Raw genomic sequence first — 16,934 nt, 5'->3', positions numbered from 1 at the left:
TGGCCAAGAGTCAGAAAGAATTCAGTGGAGTTTAATCCCTGTGGGGACTCTGAAAATGGCTTTGAGGCTTTCAATGTCATTCATTACCTTCTTCAACTGAGGTGCTCAGAATTTAAGCTCGAATACACTATGGTTATGAACTTGGCCTCATTGTTGGTCTTAAAACTTTTAGATTATTTTTATTTGTCCCTGTGGCCCTGCCTTTCCCCCCCATGTTATGATTTTCCCATCTGTGCTAGGTTTTTTCCCAGATGGTGTGCCCAATGTAAATGATGTGCATCTAAACCTACCTACAATGGGTATTGTTGCTATTAGTTGCCTTCAAATAGGTATTTCCCTCTACAGAGATTCTGGCCATACTTCTTCCAGGACAGATGTTTGTCCTTTTAGCAGTCCATGGCACCTTCAATACTCTTCTCCATCACCACAATTCAAATACATCTATTCTTCTATGTTCTTCCTGATTCAATGTCCCATTTTCACATGCATATGATGCAATAGAGAATGCCATGGCTCGGCCAGGTGCACCTTTGTCCTCAAAGTAACATCCTTGTTCTTCAAAGTAACCTCTTATTCTAAAGACGTCTTGTGCAACAGATTTGCCTAAAGCATTAAGTCTTTTGATCTCTTGTCTGCTGCTTCCATGAACATTTGATTGTGGATCCAAGTCAGACAAAATCCTTGACAACTTCAGCCTTTTCTCTATTTATCATGATGTAGGACAGGTAGAAGCTACAAAATTAGGTTTAAACTGCTGGCACCATGTACCTACACATATACTGTGCATGCCAGATATTATTTCCAGGGGTGAATTCTAGGCTCATCCATCCTCATTCAATCACCCCAGAAGGTTGCTATGGTCATATCTGTATAACAAAGGTATGAATCATGACAATAAACAACTGAAACTGTACATTTGCTCTGGGGCAGTTTGCAGCCCAGTGGCCCCGGGTGCTTCCCCAGAGACGATGGGAGGGCACAGAGTGGAGGCTGTGCACAGGGCTTCAGGAGCCTGAACTCCGGCTGGCCCCTCAGTGGCCAGGGCCACCCCCTCACAGGGCGGTGCCATGGGAACCCACAGGGCTGAGCAGTGTGGGTGTGTAGCACCTCACCCTTGCAGGGCCCCCAGGAGGCCAGTCAGCCCCCGCCCACCAGCCCCCTGCATCCCAGTGCCTGGGGCTCCCACACCTTCCCCAGAGCATCCATGCAAGTAAGAGATTCAAACAACCCAACGGTGTCAGCCAGCCAGTCTGAGGACTGGGCGGAATGGAATGTGTGCACCGCACCACCTCCACCCCCAACCCCCAGTGTATGTCAACCAGACACAACGATCTTCTGTGTTGTAAATCCTAGGATGTTAATGAGGCAGGACACAATCTGAAAAATTAGGAAGTACTTTAAGTCAATATCCTTTAAGATGTAACACAGATTAAACAATCAAGCAGAGAAACTTCCTAACTACCAAGAAGGGGCAGGAGCCCTCCAATCCGTCCTTTGGCTTCCCTGTTCTGCCACTGAGAATTTCATAGACCCAGGGGCACGTCAAGGCACATGGAGATCTCCAAGAACGCTGGCCAGGCGCACGGACGTGAAAAGGGGACGAGGACTTGCCCCAGAGTCAACAGAGAGAGAAAGGCTTCCCTTGGAAACGAGAGTAAATGTCTATTTGTGGCATTTCTCTTATCACAGCGCCTGATAACTAAGAGAGGGGTGAACAGCTATGCACTCTATGATGCTGGCAATAGGGACACAGGCAACGATGTCAGTAAAAGTTGCTAGTAAACACTTCTCAAGTTATTATGCTTCAATGACTATTATTTGGTATGTATGCATTCTGGCTAAAAGTACCTACAGTGTTTTGTCTTCTGTCCTCTTAATAACAAAATGACAGCAAATGAAGTACTTTCTTGAATCATGCACTCAATGTTCTCAGATCTAAGACTGGCCACTGAACGAGCGTGCAAACTGCTTACATATGAAAGCCTCCGTTTTCTTGTGTGTGAACAGAAGTCAAAGCTGCTTCCTCAGGAATAAAGGAAGAAGCATATCAGAAAGGATTTTAGAAACTCTAGCATAGGGCACAAATAGTAACGAAAGGCAGAGTTATAAAACTGCAATTGGAACTTTGCCATTATCTTATTCCTTGAGGCTGATGCAGGGGATTTTTAATTATCTTGAATAGGCAACACATTCTACGGTTCTAAATCCAAATGTTACAAAAGTGGGCACAGTAGAAATCTCTTTGGAAATACCTAATTCCCTCAAGAATAAGCCAATGGAATCCATTTCATATTGATCTATTCAAATAGATTCATTGCCTCCGCACCCATAATACATACATGCTATCATACGACAGACGGTTAGCATACAAGGATGTCAAAATATACTGCTCCCAGGGATCCAGTTCATATCTACACAGATGTATTCCAAATCAAACGTGTTCAAACATGTCCCTGCACTCAGTGGATGACTGAAAATTCCCTCAGTCATATATTTGTCTTCGTCTCCTTAATTCACTCAGTGCCATTCCAACTCATAATGCCTCTATATAGCAGAGAACCTTATCTGTCTCCCCAGGAGACACTGGTGGGTTTGAACCTCTGACCTTGTGGTTGGCAGTGCAGTGATTTATCAGACAACACCACCAGGGCTCCTTTGGTCTCTTTCCAAGTCCAAACTCACAGCTATCGAGTCTATTCTGACTTGTAGTGACCCTCGGGGACAGAGTAGAATTGGCTCTGTGGGTTTCCAAGACTGTAAATCTTTCCTGGAGCAGAAAGCCTCATTTGTCTCCGTTTGGGTTTGAAGCGCAGACCTCGTGATTCTCTGGCTATGCCAACAGAGCTCCTTTCAGTTTCTTTAGGCTGTCTGAGAAAAAAGTCCAACTAAAAGGGTAGCATCCAAGGGGCAAAGAAGTCAGCTCAGAACGTGATGGTGTCAGTTTTTTGGAGATTCCAAAGGGGTAATCTTGACAGATTCTCTCAAAGAACACAAAATTTCCATGGGGTGTTATTAGGAAAAAGTTGTAAGGAAACCGAAAACTGGAGAGGAAAAGGCAAAGAAAGTTATAAAGAGGAACTGATTTCTTTTTATCATTTTACTGTGGGCTCATGCAACTCTTATCACAATCCATTGTGTCAGATGCATTTGTACATCTGTTGTCCTCATCATTCTCAAAACATTTTCTTTCTATTTGAGTCCTTGGTGTCAACTCCTCATTTTCCCTCTTCCCCTCCTCCCTCACACACCTTTGATAATTTATGTAGTTATTTTTTCCTTGTCTTACACTGTTCAACATCTCTCTTCACCCACTTTTCTGTTGTCCATCCCCCAGGGAGGGGATTATATGGAGATCCTTGTGATTGGTTCCCCCTTTCTACCCCTACCTTCCCTCCTGCCTCCCGAATCACCACTCTCACCACTGGTCTGAGGGGTTCACCTGTCCTGGATTCCCTGTGTTTCCAGTTCCCATCTGCCAGTTTGTCATACTGTGGTGACTTGTGTGTTGCTGTGCCATGTCATGGTATTTTCAATGCCAGCAGGCTCACCCAAAGTGAACAGGTTTCAGCGGAGCTTCCAGAGTAAGACAGACAATGAAGAGGGACTTGGCTCTCCACTTCGGAGGAAGAAGCCGCTGAAGTCCTTGCGCACAGCATCAAAGCACAGTCAAATACTGAGCCTAACGGGAAGCAGCACCTTGTTGGAGATACTGCTGGAGGATGGGCCGCTCAGGTCTGAGGACACTGGAAATGGGACTCAAGAGGAGCTGATTCTTGGAGGCGAGTCGACCAGAGTGACATAATCCTGTAAAGCTTCTGGGAGCTCAAACTTCGGGATCTGTGTTTCCTGACAGGGCAGGACTCAAGGTAAAGAGAAACAGCTGCAAAAAGCTTCTAATGATCGGAACTTGGAATGTGCGAAGTACGAATGCAGAAAAACTGGAAAATTGAAAGTGGACAAAAATGAAATGGAATTGATGTTGACTGGTGCTTCATTGACTACGCAAAGGCATTTTACAGGGTGAACTGCAATACACTGTAGATAACATTGAGAAGAATGGGAATTCCAGAACACTTCATTGGGCTCATGAGAAACTTGTACAAGGATCAGAGGCAGTTATGCAAACAGAACAAGGAATATTGTCTGGTTCAAAATCAGGAAAGGTGTGCATTAGGGTTGTACCCAGTCACCATACTCTTCCATGTGTATGCTGAGCAAATCATCAGAGAAGCTGGATTGTATGAAGAAGAACGTGGCATCAGGATTGGTGGAAGGCTTATTAACAACCTGAGATACGCAGGTGGTACAACATTGCTTGCATAGGGTCGGTTTGGGTTGGAGTCAACTCAATGGCACCTAACAACAACAACATCACACAGCAATTCTACTCCAAAGTATACCCAAAAAATAGACTCACTGCCACTGAGTGAATTCCAACTTACAGTGACCCTGCTGGGCAGAGCAGAACTATCCCTGTGCGTTCCTGAGACGGGTAACTCTTTCCAAGAGTCAAAAGCCTTGCCTTTCAATTGGTTTCAAACTGCTGACCTTGCAGTTAGCTATTCAATGCGCACCCCCTATGACACCAAGACTCCTCGCTCTTAGGTTTATGTCCAACAAAAAAGCACCCGTGTGCTCACCAGAAGTTATGTCCCAAACTGTTCCTAGCAGCCGTGATCATTACCAGTCCAAAGTGGGGGGAAATAGAAATGCTTCTTTGTGTGCATGCACCCACATGTAATAGCAATCGAAGGGATTCATACATTACAGTACGGTATAGTCGATAGTCATCGGCAAAGGAAATGAACCAACTACAAGTACACATCAAAATATGAGTGCATCTCACTGACCCCAAGAGTTTGCACAATCCCACGTATATGCGTGCACAGCAGTGGACGCTAATCTGATGCTGCCGCCGCAACTCCGCTTGTTACCATTTGTGGGAAGGGAGAAGGGCTAGATGTAAGCGACAGCGGCGTCCAGGGAGCTGCTAATACTCTGTCTCTTCATCTGGATCCAGTTACGCAGAAGTGTTCATCTGATGAAATCACATTAAGCCATGCATTTATGCTTTGTGTGATGTTCTGCATGTTCCTCCACTTCAATTCAACATTTCCCACAAATAACAATCAGTAGGCTAAACCTACAAAGAGGAGAGACAATTCAGAGATGGAAGTCTTGCCCCATGACACAATGGTTATGTGTCCAATTGCTAATTGCAAGGTCACTTGTTCAAAACCACCAGCCACTCCTCAGAAGAAAGATGAGGCTTTTGACGCCCATACAAAGTTACAGTCTTGGAAGCCTACAGCAGCTATGCTCCCCTATCCAACAGGGTTGCTGTAATTTGGGACAGACTTGATGGCAGTGAGATTCGTTTCAGTTTTTTGATAGAGTAGGCCTGGTTTTGATTCCTGGTCAATGCAACTCAGGCCGTCATCACCTATCTGTCCCTGGAGGCTTGCATTGCCACTAAGAGAGACTAGGAAGAAAGGTCTGGTGACCTACTTCTAAAATTCAGCCAGTGAAAATCCTCTGGACACAAATGATCCAGATCCAATCCTGGGTTACACTGTGGGACCAGGCAGGCTTGGGGCACCTCTCAATCACAATAAACCTTCCAAACAGACCTTTTAAAAGCACCTGCATGAATATCATGGTGATTATCAGGTACTTGCAAAACCCAGTTGGCTGACCTCAAAGCCTGCAGGTGAAAAGAGATTTCAGATAAAGCAATTTCTATTTGTGAAAAAATACAGAAGCCGCAAGGATTTTGATTCTTTTTTAACTAAGGAAAAAAAATCAGGTGACCAGAGATTAGAAAGAATAATGTTAAGGAACAGCACATTAAATGAAACGGGACCCAAACACCTATTATTCTTAAATGAAGCATCTGTCAAGATTCCCCCAGAAGAAACAGCCTAGCTATTTATTACAACACAGATATGTGCCACTGTGCCCAGCTCTCCTCCCAATATTATTTTAAAACACTGCACAAACAGACAAAGAGAGAGTCATGGAAGTAGTAATTAATGGCAAACGCGGGTGCCTGAATAGAGGGAAAGCAAGAGAAATGAAACACAAACCCTTCCAACTCATTAGTCTTCTAAAAATACTCCCATAATACAAAAGCATGCCCTACACCCATGGTGAGGAGATGAATGAAAAGCTAATCGAAACGGTTTTTGTGAATCTTGACACAAATACTTCAAAATTAAAAAATAAAAATTGAAGGGCATAGAACTAGTCAAGCAATGTTCCATACACACACAGAAAAGGCCAACCAAATCGACCGACAGTAAACTCACTTTTCTGTGTGCTAAAAGGGACCGATTTTTAAAAATCCTTTCTATCAAAGCACTCTGAAACTGCTACTCGGTCCAAATACTTATCTGCCTTCTTCTGAACTTGGCAGTGTTAACTTGATTTGAAATGGCTCATATGGAGATGTGAAGAAAAGACCTGAATTTCATGTTGTCAGTTTTATGGGGGACCAGCACTTGGAGAAGGACATTATGCTTTAGTAAATCAGAGGCGCAGCAAAAGTGATGCAGGCATTCGGTGAGCTGGACTAGCACGGTGGCTGCAGCAATGGGCTCAAGCATAATAACAACTGAAGATGACGCAGGGCCAGGCAGTGGTTCCTCCTGCTGGACAGTGGGGCGCTAGGAGTTGAAGCCAACTCAATGGCACCTAACAACTACAAGGGGGTGGTGGGGGTGTCCTACAGCCAAATTTCCACTCCCTGATAGAAGACACCAAAATGGTGACTCAGTGGAACTCACAGCTCATGTTAGGGCACAAAACTAGCTTAGGCGAGTCCACTGCATGGAACAGTACAATGGCTGCTGCTGTCACTCGTGTGGACCTCATGCAGTTAGAGGAGCAGACAACAGGGGTTGTCTTCCGAGGTGTCTTTGTAGCCAAAGCCTTAGTTGCCTGTGCCATCAGGGACTAAGTGTTATCAAGATTTTAATATCAGTCTGTCTACCTCAGGACAAAGGTGATACTAGTCAGTATAACTGGCTACTCATTGTCATACACATGTATACTTCGTGTATGTATAAGGAGGGAGGCCTGTGGGCACAGTGATTACACACTGGGCTGCTAACAACAAGGTCACTAGTTTGAAACCACCAACCAGCTATGTGAGATAAATATGAGGTTTTCTACTGTGGTTAGAAGTCACAGTCTCGGAAAATCACAGGGGCAGTTCTACCCTGTCCAATTGGGTCACTATGAGTCAGCACCAACTCAATGGCAGTGAGTTTCGGTGTGTATATCTATAGTTATACACACATACACACACACCCATATACAAAGGAGTTTCAAAAAATTGGTGGAAATTTTCATTATTTTTTAATTCTATTCTTCCATAAACTTTGTGAAAACCCCTCGTGTGTGTGTGTGTGTGTGTGTTTCTTCTCTCTTATAGAGAGGAAAGGATTAAGATTAACCGCTAACGATCCAAATCAAGACTAGCATCGAAGGGGAAAAGGGAGAAATGAAGAAGTTACCTCATTGTCCCCATTGGCAAAACCAGTCTGTTAATGTCTGTGCTCACCATTCCATCAGAAACCATCATCAATTGCTCAAGGAGGACCTGATTAAAGGGGAGCAATATCCCCATCCCCTTGCCGAGGCTAACTGAAATCAGCTTTGATTTGGGCAGAAGGAAGAGCAAGAGGGCAGGACATTAGAAAAAGCAGTGACTAGCACCTCCCTGTAGAAGAACTTCCAGCTCTACAAGAGAAAGGAGCAGCATGCAAACGGATGGAGCAAATAAGCCTGAGGGGCGCTGAGGGCACGGAGGTGAAGTACTTGGCAGCGGACCACAAGGTTGGTGGTTTCAAACCACCCAGCAGCTCCACAAGAGAAATACCTGGTGAACTCTTCCCCCAAAATGTACCCAGGCACTGCGGTTCAGTCCATTCAGACTTAGAGCTACCCTGTAGGACAGAGCCGAACTGCTGAGCAGGGTTTCCAACACTGGAAATGTGACTGTGAATCGTTACGGGAGCAGAGAGCTTGGTCTTTCTCCCATGGAGTGGCTGGTGGGTTTGAACTGCCGGTCTTCCACTGGCAGCTCAATATACAGTCTGCTGCATCATACAGCGTACAGCCTAGGAAAACCTATGGTGGGGGTCTACTTTGTGCTAGGGGATCGTTATGAGCCCACACGGACTTGGCAGCACAGAACAACCAGAACGAGGATCTCCGGTGATCTCAGGAGTCATGCGCTAGACGCTAACCACAGATGGGTGGCTGGGATCTGCCAGCTGCTCTGCAGGAGAAGATGAGTCTCTCTACCCCCGTAAACAGTCACAGTTTCTGAAAACGCATCGAGGGAGTTCTGGTTGTCTGTTAGGGTCAATAAAGGTCAGTGGACAGTGAGTTTGGTTTCTAGTTTTTGAACAACAACAAGGGACAGCATCCAAGTTGGGAATGTACTTATTTATGAAACGTTCTCCCTGAATTCTTACAATACTGGAAAGGCTCTCCATTCTTTCTGCCTGCCCAGTACACTCACCCTTCTTCTTTCAACAGCTCCATATTCCTCCAAGGAAACGGCCTGATTCCTGGCTCCAAAGGGAACACATGGCCCGGCCAATGAGAGACTGGTCTGGGCAGGGACAACCAGAGCCCACCGGCATCCCTAGAACTAGTAGGGCTTCCTTGATGGCCCTTAGAAAGCACGTGTGTGATGGCTAAGAGGCACCTCATGGAGAACACCTGCCTGAGAAGGAAGTCACAGGAAAACAGATGCGGCGATGGCCAGAAGCAGGGTGCAGATGACATGACTTGAGCCCTTGGTTTCAGTCAGGCCTGAAGCTAGCCCAACCGTAGACTTTGTAGCTACATACACCAATACATTTTCTTTAAGCGGGTAGGCTGGGTTACTAGCCCTTTCACACAAATGTTGCCTTATTCCCTTAACGCCCTTTCCAGGAATAATTCCTCAGACAAAGCTCCTGTTCTTAATTATTAAAAAACATATTAAAAACTTTTGCAATGAAATAGTCTGAGAAATGACAATAAAACATACTAGTTTTATGAGAGTCCCCACATCTTAGGGTCCTGTGGAGGGATGGCAGAAATACACATCCTCTCACGGCGAACCCACAATGCTTGATAGAACTGATTATTCATACCCGATACTAACACCAGGTTGTTTGGGTCTTGAGAGTTCATAGGATGAAGTGAGGTTCTGGGGTTAGGGGGTAGGGGTCAGGGGTGATGCTGTTTAAAGTCCCTTTTTTCTGCTTTACCCCATGGTAAGGGGGAGAACCCCCAAGAAGACAGTGGGGAATACAAAAAGCCTCTCTTCTGCTCTCATTTCCGCAACAAGGGTGGCCAGCTATGGTTCAACTGCAGTTGCAATGACACTCAGTACCTCCGTAATTCACACATTACAAAACCCCATTGTGACTGGACGACACAGATGCCCATGGCTGCCTCCAAAGGCAGGGACCACGCCAGCACCTGTTACCTCTTCTAGCTGATATCAATGTCCTGGGCAAGCAATAAAACGTCCATTCAAGTTCACGTCTGATTGCCTAAGGACTGGGAGGAGCCCGTGAGTAAACTGAACTGGATTCTGAATGATCCGGCTTGTTAGCATGAAGTCATAGAAAGGACACAGGCCTAGAAGTTCACAGGGCTAGGCCCTGGTCCTGGATTTGCTACTAAGCAGGTGTGACCTGAGATAAGCCATTTCCCCTATTAAGGTGACAATTTCTTTAACATGTGAGGGTGGAGCTAAATCGGTGGTTTTCACACTGTGGGTGGCGACCCATGTGGTGGGTGGTGACCCATGCGGTGGGTGGTGACCCATGTGGTGGGTGCTGACCCATGCGGTGGGTGGGTGAGTGGTGAGTGGTGAAATTAATTAAGTGCATCAAGACAGCATTGAAAACAAAAAGGGCCTAGAACATTTTGTAGTGCCAAAGCTGGGCACAAGAGCCATCTGAAAGAACTACCAATGGCCAAAGCTAGGGGCAATGTGAGCAAAAAATTTTGAAAAGCTCTATTGGAAAAATACCCTTGAGTTGATCTTGATACAAATAATCGTGCAACAAATAAATGGGGGGAGAACCACCAAATCTCCTACACAAAAGAATTCCAAATAATTTACGTAGCTCCTTTGCTCTCAAGGACCAAACCCCCAAACCAAACCACTGCCATGAAGTTGATGCCGGTATATAGGATTTCTGAGACTATAACTCTTCAGAGGAGTGAGCAATCTCCTGTGGAGCAGCTAGTGGGTTTGAACTGCCAAGCTTGTAGTTAGCAGCCCAATACCTGGCCGGCCACAACAGCAGGACTCATTTTTTCTGAAGGAAGTAGAGCCTAATTCCTCATTCCTTCAAGTGCAGGTGTTCGTGGTGACTTCCTTCCACTACAGAGAAGGAGGAAAGAGAAACTTGGCAAATACTTGTTCAGCCAGGTGATCAAAGTTCCCATCAGTGGCTACAGATCATGTTGGTAAGCCACTGCCCAGAGTTGATTCCAATTCATGGGCCCCATCGTAGGGTTTCTAGACCCTACACTGACTAGACTAGAGTCTAGTCTACAAAGACTGGAGATTCGCAGGAGCAGACAGCCTCCTCTTTCCCCACCCAACTAGCACCGCCAGTGTTCCTTGTCACGCTGGTTAGAACACTGCTTTGGAGTCGGAATTCCCACACACAGTGGCCCTGTGGGGGATTCCCAAGGCTGTCATCTCTGCGGGAGCACACATCCTTTGTTGTGCCGACAGTCCTCGGGTGTTGACTTCAATACTCGTGATGAGTCGAGCACTTTGCCTCTGTGACCTTCATCCCCCAAACCCATCATCTTAGTCTCATCATGGAAGAAACACCGGGCAAATCCCAAATGAAAGACATTCCCCAAAATAGCTAGCCAGTGCTCCTCAGAAGGTTCAAGGTCCTAGAAGCCAGCCATTGATTCTGCTAACGTGTATGTGTTTGTGCAGAAATTTAGAAAAGCTGGCAATAGCAGTAAAGCCATGTTACGAGCCTTAAGGATAATTGAGATCCTTAAGGTCCCTGAAAGTGGCTACATTAAAAAAAAAAAAAAAGGTTCAAGGTCCTCAAAAAACAAGCAGCCTCAGAAACGGTCGCCGTTCAGTCATCGCCGGGGAAATGACAAGTGACTGTAACGGGGATTCTAAAACAGAAGGGCATGCGGTAAAAGTGAAGGAAATCTGAAGAGGGTGCAGAATTTTATGAGTAACAATTTGTCCACATTGATGCATACGTGGTGATCAATGTACCACACTAATAGGAGACGTTAATGTGGGAAAATGAGAATTCACTGTACTCTTCCTACCAATCTAACACTGTTGTAAAATCTAAAGTTTTTCTTAAATATATATAGAATATATATTTAAAATATATAGAATAAGAGAACAATCAGTAAAGGTAGGTATCATTACATGACCCTTTTGTTCAGTTATATACACACAGATACATACATATTGAGTTGTGATACAAGATTTAGATTTTACAGAGTATTGAATAAAAATAAACATTGAAGTTATCAAAGGACATCATCTCCAAGAGTTTGAAAGGCACTATACCAGGGGTACCAAAATAAGAACCCAGGAATCCACCCATCCCACCCCACTCCTGCCTCCAAAGAAATGTATTTAAATTTTTTACAAAACAATCTCTTTTTTCCCTGTAAATAGTATTTTTTAATTTCATCATTTTATTGGGGAAAGTTGATGGACATCAAGAACAAAGCTTATCATCAATCTATATTTCACCTTTTTTGAATCATACACTTGAGTCTTTCCGCATGGCACTGACCTTGTAAGCTGTTGTCAACAGCACACCAGTTTCTGCGGCATTTTTTCCCGAGCAGGAAACAAAATTTCACAGCCGCATCCTGTTCTCTTAAATTGGTCATCACAAAAAAATGAGGTTCAAGCAAAACGGCTTTTATAAAAAAAATTCACCGTGACCAGAGTAAACCTTCCCAGACGATGCCACTGGGTATAAGAACTCAGAGCAAGCTGCTCGATGCCCACTTAGTGGGGAAATGCGTGCTATGAAAGCTCCACCTAACAGAGCTTTTTTTCCGGGTATTTTCTGGGAGCCCCTTGTAGTTGCCTTTCAAATCAATTCTGACTCCTGGTGACCCCAAGCAAACAAACAAACTCACAGCCATCAAGTCTCTATAGAATTATAGAGATTATATGATAGAGTAGAAATACCCCTTTGGGTTTCCAAGACTTCAAATCTTTTTTTTTTTTTAATCATTTTATTAGGGGCTCACACAACTCTTATCACCATCCAAACATCCATCAATTGTGTAAAGCACATCTGTACATTCGTTGCCCTCATCATTCTCAAAACATTTGCTCTCCACTGAAGCCCCTGGCATCAGCTCCTCATTTTTTCTCCTCCCTCTCCGTTACCCTCTCCCTCATAAACCCTTGGTAATTTATAAACTATTATTTTATCATATCGTGCCCTGTCCGACGTCTCCCTTCACCCACTTTTCTGTTGGACTTCAAACCTTTATGGGAGCTGATAGCCTCGTATTTTCCCCAAGGAGCTGGGAGGTTCAAAACACTGACTCTGCAGCTCAAAACAGCAAAAAACCAAACTCACTGCCATCTAGTCAATTCCAACTCATAGGTGATCCTATAGGACAAAGTAGAACTGCCCCTGGTGTTTCCAGTCTAACTTTTTACAAGAGTGACAGTCTCGCTTTTCTGCTGAAAAGCTGGTTTCAAACTACTGACCCCCAGGGGCAGCCCAACATGAGACCTCTACACCACCAGGGTTGCTAAGCCGCTAAAGGAGCAACTCAATCTACAGTAAGAACACCCAGACCCAAGTCTCAGCTCTACCATTTGCCCTGTGGGTAAGTCAAGGTTACTGCCTGCCCTGCCTACCCACAGGGCTATTGGGAGGAATGCAGAACACTAAAGTGTTTTTCAAAGGTGAAAAGTAAAGGATTGTGAAACCCAGTATGCTGTTTCTTCTCGAAGCTGAGAGGACTCAGGGCTGGTTAAGGTCCAGACTACTTCCTGCCTTCTAAGCCAGAGCTTGGACTCTCACACTAGTCTCTGGACCAGGAACACCAGCCTCCCGTGGAAACGTGCTAGGCAGGCAGAAGCTTGGATCCCAACACAGATTCACAAAATGAGAAACAATGGGGGGGGCACGGTAGGGAGGTGGGCAGTGATCTGTGTTAAGGTCATTGGTGCTGCTCAAATTCTCAGCCACCTGCTCTAGGAAAGTCTACTATTGTGTGTGTGTGTGTGTGTGTGTGTGTGTGTGTGTGTGTGTGTGTCTCATTCACGAGCCCCTAACTCCTCTAGCTGGCTCCCTGCCCAGGGGGCAATTACTGACTCTCCTTGCCTCCAGCACCCTATTCACATAGATTAACACTTGGGTAAATTTCACAGAGCTCGTCTGAGAGGAGAAAGGAGAAACAGTATTATCCCCAGCAATGCAGAGGCGTCCACGATGTGCTAAGCCTCAGCTTGGATTACCTAGCTAGAGCAAGACCCTAGCTCGAGCATCACCTCCAGCTAGTCTGGGAAACGAGCTGCAGTGGAGTAGTGGACTTCACACCAAGCTGCTCACCACAAAGTCAGCAGTTTGAACCCATGGGCAACTCCTCGAGAGGAAAACGAGGCTCTCTGCTCCCGTAAAGAGCTACAGTCTGAAGACACTCAAAGGAGGCAGTTATATCCTGTCCTCCAGGCTGACTGTGCGTTGGCATGAACGCGATCGATGGCAGTGAGTTGGGTTTGAGTCTATGAAGGAAGGCATCCTGGTGACACAATGACCATGAGCTCAAGTGCGAATCAAAGGCTGGGTCGGTGGTTCCAACAACAAACCTACAACAGCTCCATGGGACAAAAGACCGAAGGAGACTGCCTCTGTACAGGAAACCCTGCAGAGTCATCCACAGCGAACAGAGGTTCACTGAGAGTCACAACCTACTCTACAGCACACAGCAACAATCTTCGATGGAGTCTCGCTGGTGCCAACAGCCAAGCCCTCAATCACAAACCAGGAAGGTGGCCGAGCCGAGCCAGAGACAGAAAAGACTGATGATCGAGCTGCATCTAAAAGGTCCCAACCTTAAAACCCTCCCAAAGTACAGTTCTACTAGGCTGCCACAAAGTGGAACTGACTCAAGGGTGACTGGTCTGATTTGCTCTTAGCAAAGTAGTAAAATACCATCACATTTACAGAGGCGTCCTAAATTCCAGCCCTGCCTCGATCCCTCTGATCCCCAGCATTTGTCCGACAAAGGTATCTTAATTTGCAGTACAGAAAAGGTGACTGCCCTATATAAATATTTATCAATGTCTATGTAGATACACCTATGGAAATAAGACCTTTGGATGCCAGAGAACAAAAGAGACTTCCAGGCCCTTAATCAGGGAACAAATGCTGCAGGGGTAAAGAAATCAGCAAACTGGAAAGCTAGTTTAGCCCTTAGGATCCAAAGACTGGAAAAACAGGAATTACAAGTCAAGAATCGGACGCATTAGCAGGTTTTCATAGCACCATGCAGTCTTTGCTGAACCACGGAAGACGCACAATCAGAATGCTCCTTGGAAGTGAAGATGGTGAGACTTCATCTCACGTCACGTCCTTTGGACATCTCCTCAGGAGGGACCAGTCCCTAGAGAAGGATAGCATCATGCTTGCTCTGGTAGAGCATCATGGAAACAGGAAGACTCTCTCAATGACACAGTTGGCCGCCATACAATGGGCTCAAATGCAGGAAAGATCGGGGAAATGGTGCAGGACTGGGCTAGCAATGTTTCATTCTATTGTACACAGGAGCACTGTGAGCTGGACCCAATTCAAAGGGCAGCTAACAATGTTACCCATTTATTTTTTTCACCTTATTGTTGGTATTACTATTTAAGGACAAAGACAACAAAGCCAGTACTGAGCTAGAGAGAGGCTGTGCTGAAAATCTGTTTGTTCCATGCCACCAAGTCACTCTGAATCTCAACAGCCCCGAGGGACAGAACAGAGCTCCCCCAAAGGGTTCCCTAGCCTAGAATCTTTATGGGAGCAAATGGCAGGTCTGTTCCCCACAGAGCAGCTGGGGGTGGGAGGGTGTTCAAACCGTGAGCCTTTGAGTTAGCAGCCTAGTAATTTAACCTCGGCACCAGCAAGCCCCCTTGAACTGAAAACCTAGTCATGGTGATATTTTACATTATTTTAATACATTGATAAGGCAAAAAAGAGGCAGGACTTGTGTGTGCCTTGTGAGGCAGGATCATTCCTTCTCAAGCAGAATTCATAAAGTAATCAATTATTCAGAAAAGTAATGTCAACAACTATTTCTTTATTCACCTTGAGCTGGTGGCACAGTGAAGATGTGTTGGCTGCTAACTGAAAGGTCGGCAGTTCTAATCTACCAGCCGCTCCACGGGAGACATACGAGGCTCTGTACTCTCCCGTCTAGAGTTGCAGTCTTAGAAAGCCATGAGGCAGTCCGACCTTGTCCTACACGGTCGCTATGAGATGGACTTGACTAGATGGCAACACACTTGGTCTGGGGTTTTTGTTTCTTCCCAAGTCACTGGCATCTAGAAAATATAGCCTCCATCCCACAGTACAGGGAGAGATTTATTTTAAGATACCGTAAACTACACCACCGCATAGGCTAGTTCAACTTAATCCCCAAATAAAACTCAGAGGAAAACCAAATCTGCAATCGGCATCCCAGGCCCTGGTTGCAGACCCACTAAATACATATATTCCCAGGCCATCTACATTGTCCACCACAAGTTCTTATGATAGCTTAGGTTATCATCAGACGTTAAACTGGTTCATGTTTTCCTGTTTCTAACCTTTCCATCAATTTCTCCACAAGCTCGCCAACACTTACTGTTTGCTGATATGAGCCCACCCCGTGGGGGTGAAGTGGATTCTCACGGTGGTGGTATATGGTCTACGCGGTGGGCTGGTAACCACAAGGTCAGCAAGTCAAGCCCGCCAGCCTCCCCAGGGGAGAGAAATTAGGCTTTCTGCACCTGTGAAGACTTAAAACCCAAAACTCACTGTCATTGAGTTGATTCCGACGCAAAGAGACCCTATTGGGAACTGCACCTGTGTGTTTCCATGACTGTTTAGGGGATTAGAAAGCCTCTGCTTTCCCTCGAGAAGCGGCTGAAGGTTTTGAACTGCCAGCCTTGCTGCTAGCAGCCCAAGGCATAATGTACACTGCACCACCAGGGCTCCAAAGGGGCAGTTTCACTCTGCCCTGAAGGGTTGCTGTGAGTCAGAACTGACTCGATGGCAGTGAGCTTGCAGTTTGAGTCGGCCTGGTGTCTGTGGTTGAATCCTCCCTTTCTTACCAGAGGCCCAGGTTTGATTCTCAAGTGCAGACAGCACCTGTCCGTCAGTCTGGCTTATCTGTTGCCATGATGCTGCAGTGGTTTTCAACAGAACTTTTTCCAACTACGACAGACTAGGAAGAAAGAGTTGGCAACATATTTCTGAAAATCAGCCAGTGACAAACAAATAGGTCGCGCTAGTCTAGCCCAGTCTGCATGTTTTGTTTTGATCCACAAGACCAGGCCACTCACAATGTCACAACAACACACAAGCCACCACAGTACAACAAACTGACAGGTGATTAGGGTATCAGACATATGGCTCCCAAATATTTTCTCCCATTCCCTTCATTTTATTGATAAACTCCTTTGATACACAATAGTTTTTAATTTCTATGAAGTTCAATTTATCTATCATAGATCCCAAGTCCCAAATCAAACACAAACTCAATGCCCTCAAGTCAATTTCAACTCACAGGAACCCTATAGGGCAGGGTTGAACAGGCCCTGTGGGTTTCTGAGACTGTAACTCTTTATGGGAGAAGAACGCCTCATCTTTCTCCCTCGGAGCAGCTAGTGGTTTCAAACAACTGACTTTTGTGGT

General features: G+C 45.5%; 1 protein-coding gene and 1 non-coding gene across 5 annotated transcripts in view; one reads left to right on the top strand and one right to left on the bottom strand.

Moving 5' to 3' along the window:
- The window catches only part of OSBPL3 (oxysterol binding protein like 3), a 235,460-nt gene that overhangs the window by 199,501 nt on the left and 19,025 nt on the right, over positions 1 to 16,934 (bottom strand). The window lies entirely within an intron of this gene.
- Positions 10,934 to 11,066, top strand: LOC142457641 (small nucleolar RNA SNORA33). The gene has a single exon (XR_012786340.1). It is a non-coding gene; the product is annotated as a small nucleolar RNA SNORA33 (small nucleolar RNA).

Source organism: Tenrec ecaudatus, chromosome 9, assembly GCF_050624435.1.
Source record: "Tenrec ecaudatus isolate mTenEca1 chromosome 9, mTenEca1.hap1, whole genome shotgun sequence".
In the NCBI taxonomy this organism is placed as follows: Eukaryota; Metazoa; Chordata; class Mammalia; order Afrosoricida; family Tenrecidae; genus Tenrec; species Tenrec ecaudatus.
The sequence above is the reverse complement of the archived record's forward strand: the minus strand, read 5'-3'. Positions and strand labels throughout refer to the sequence as shown.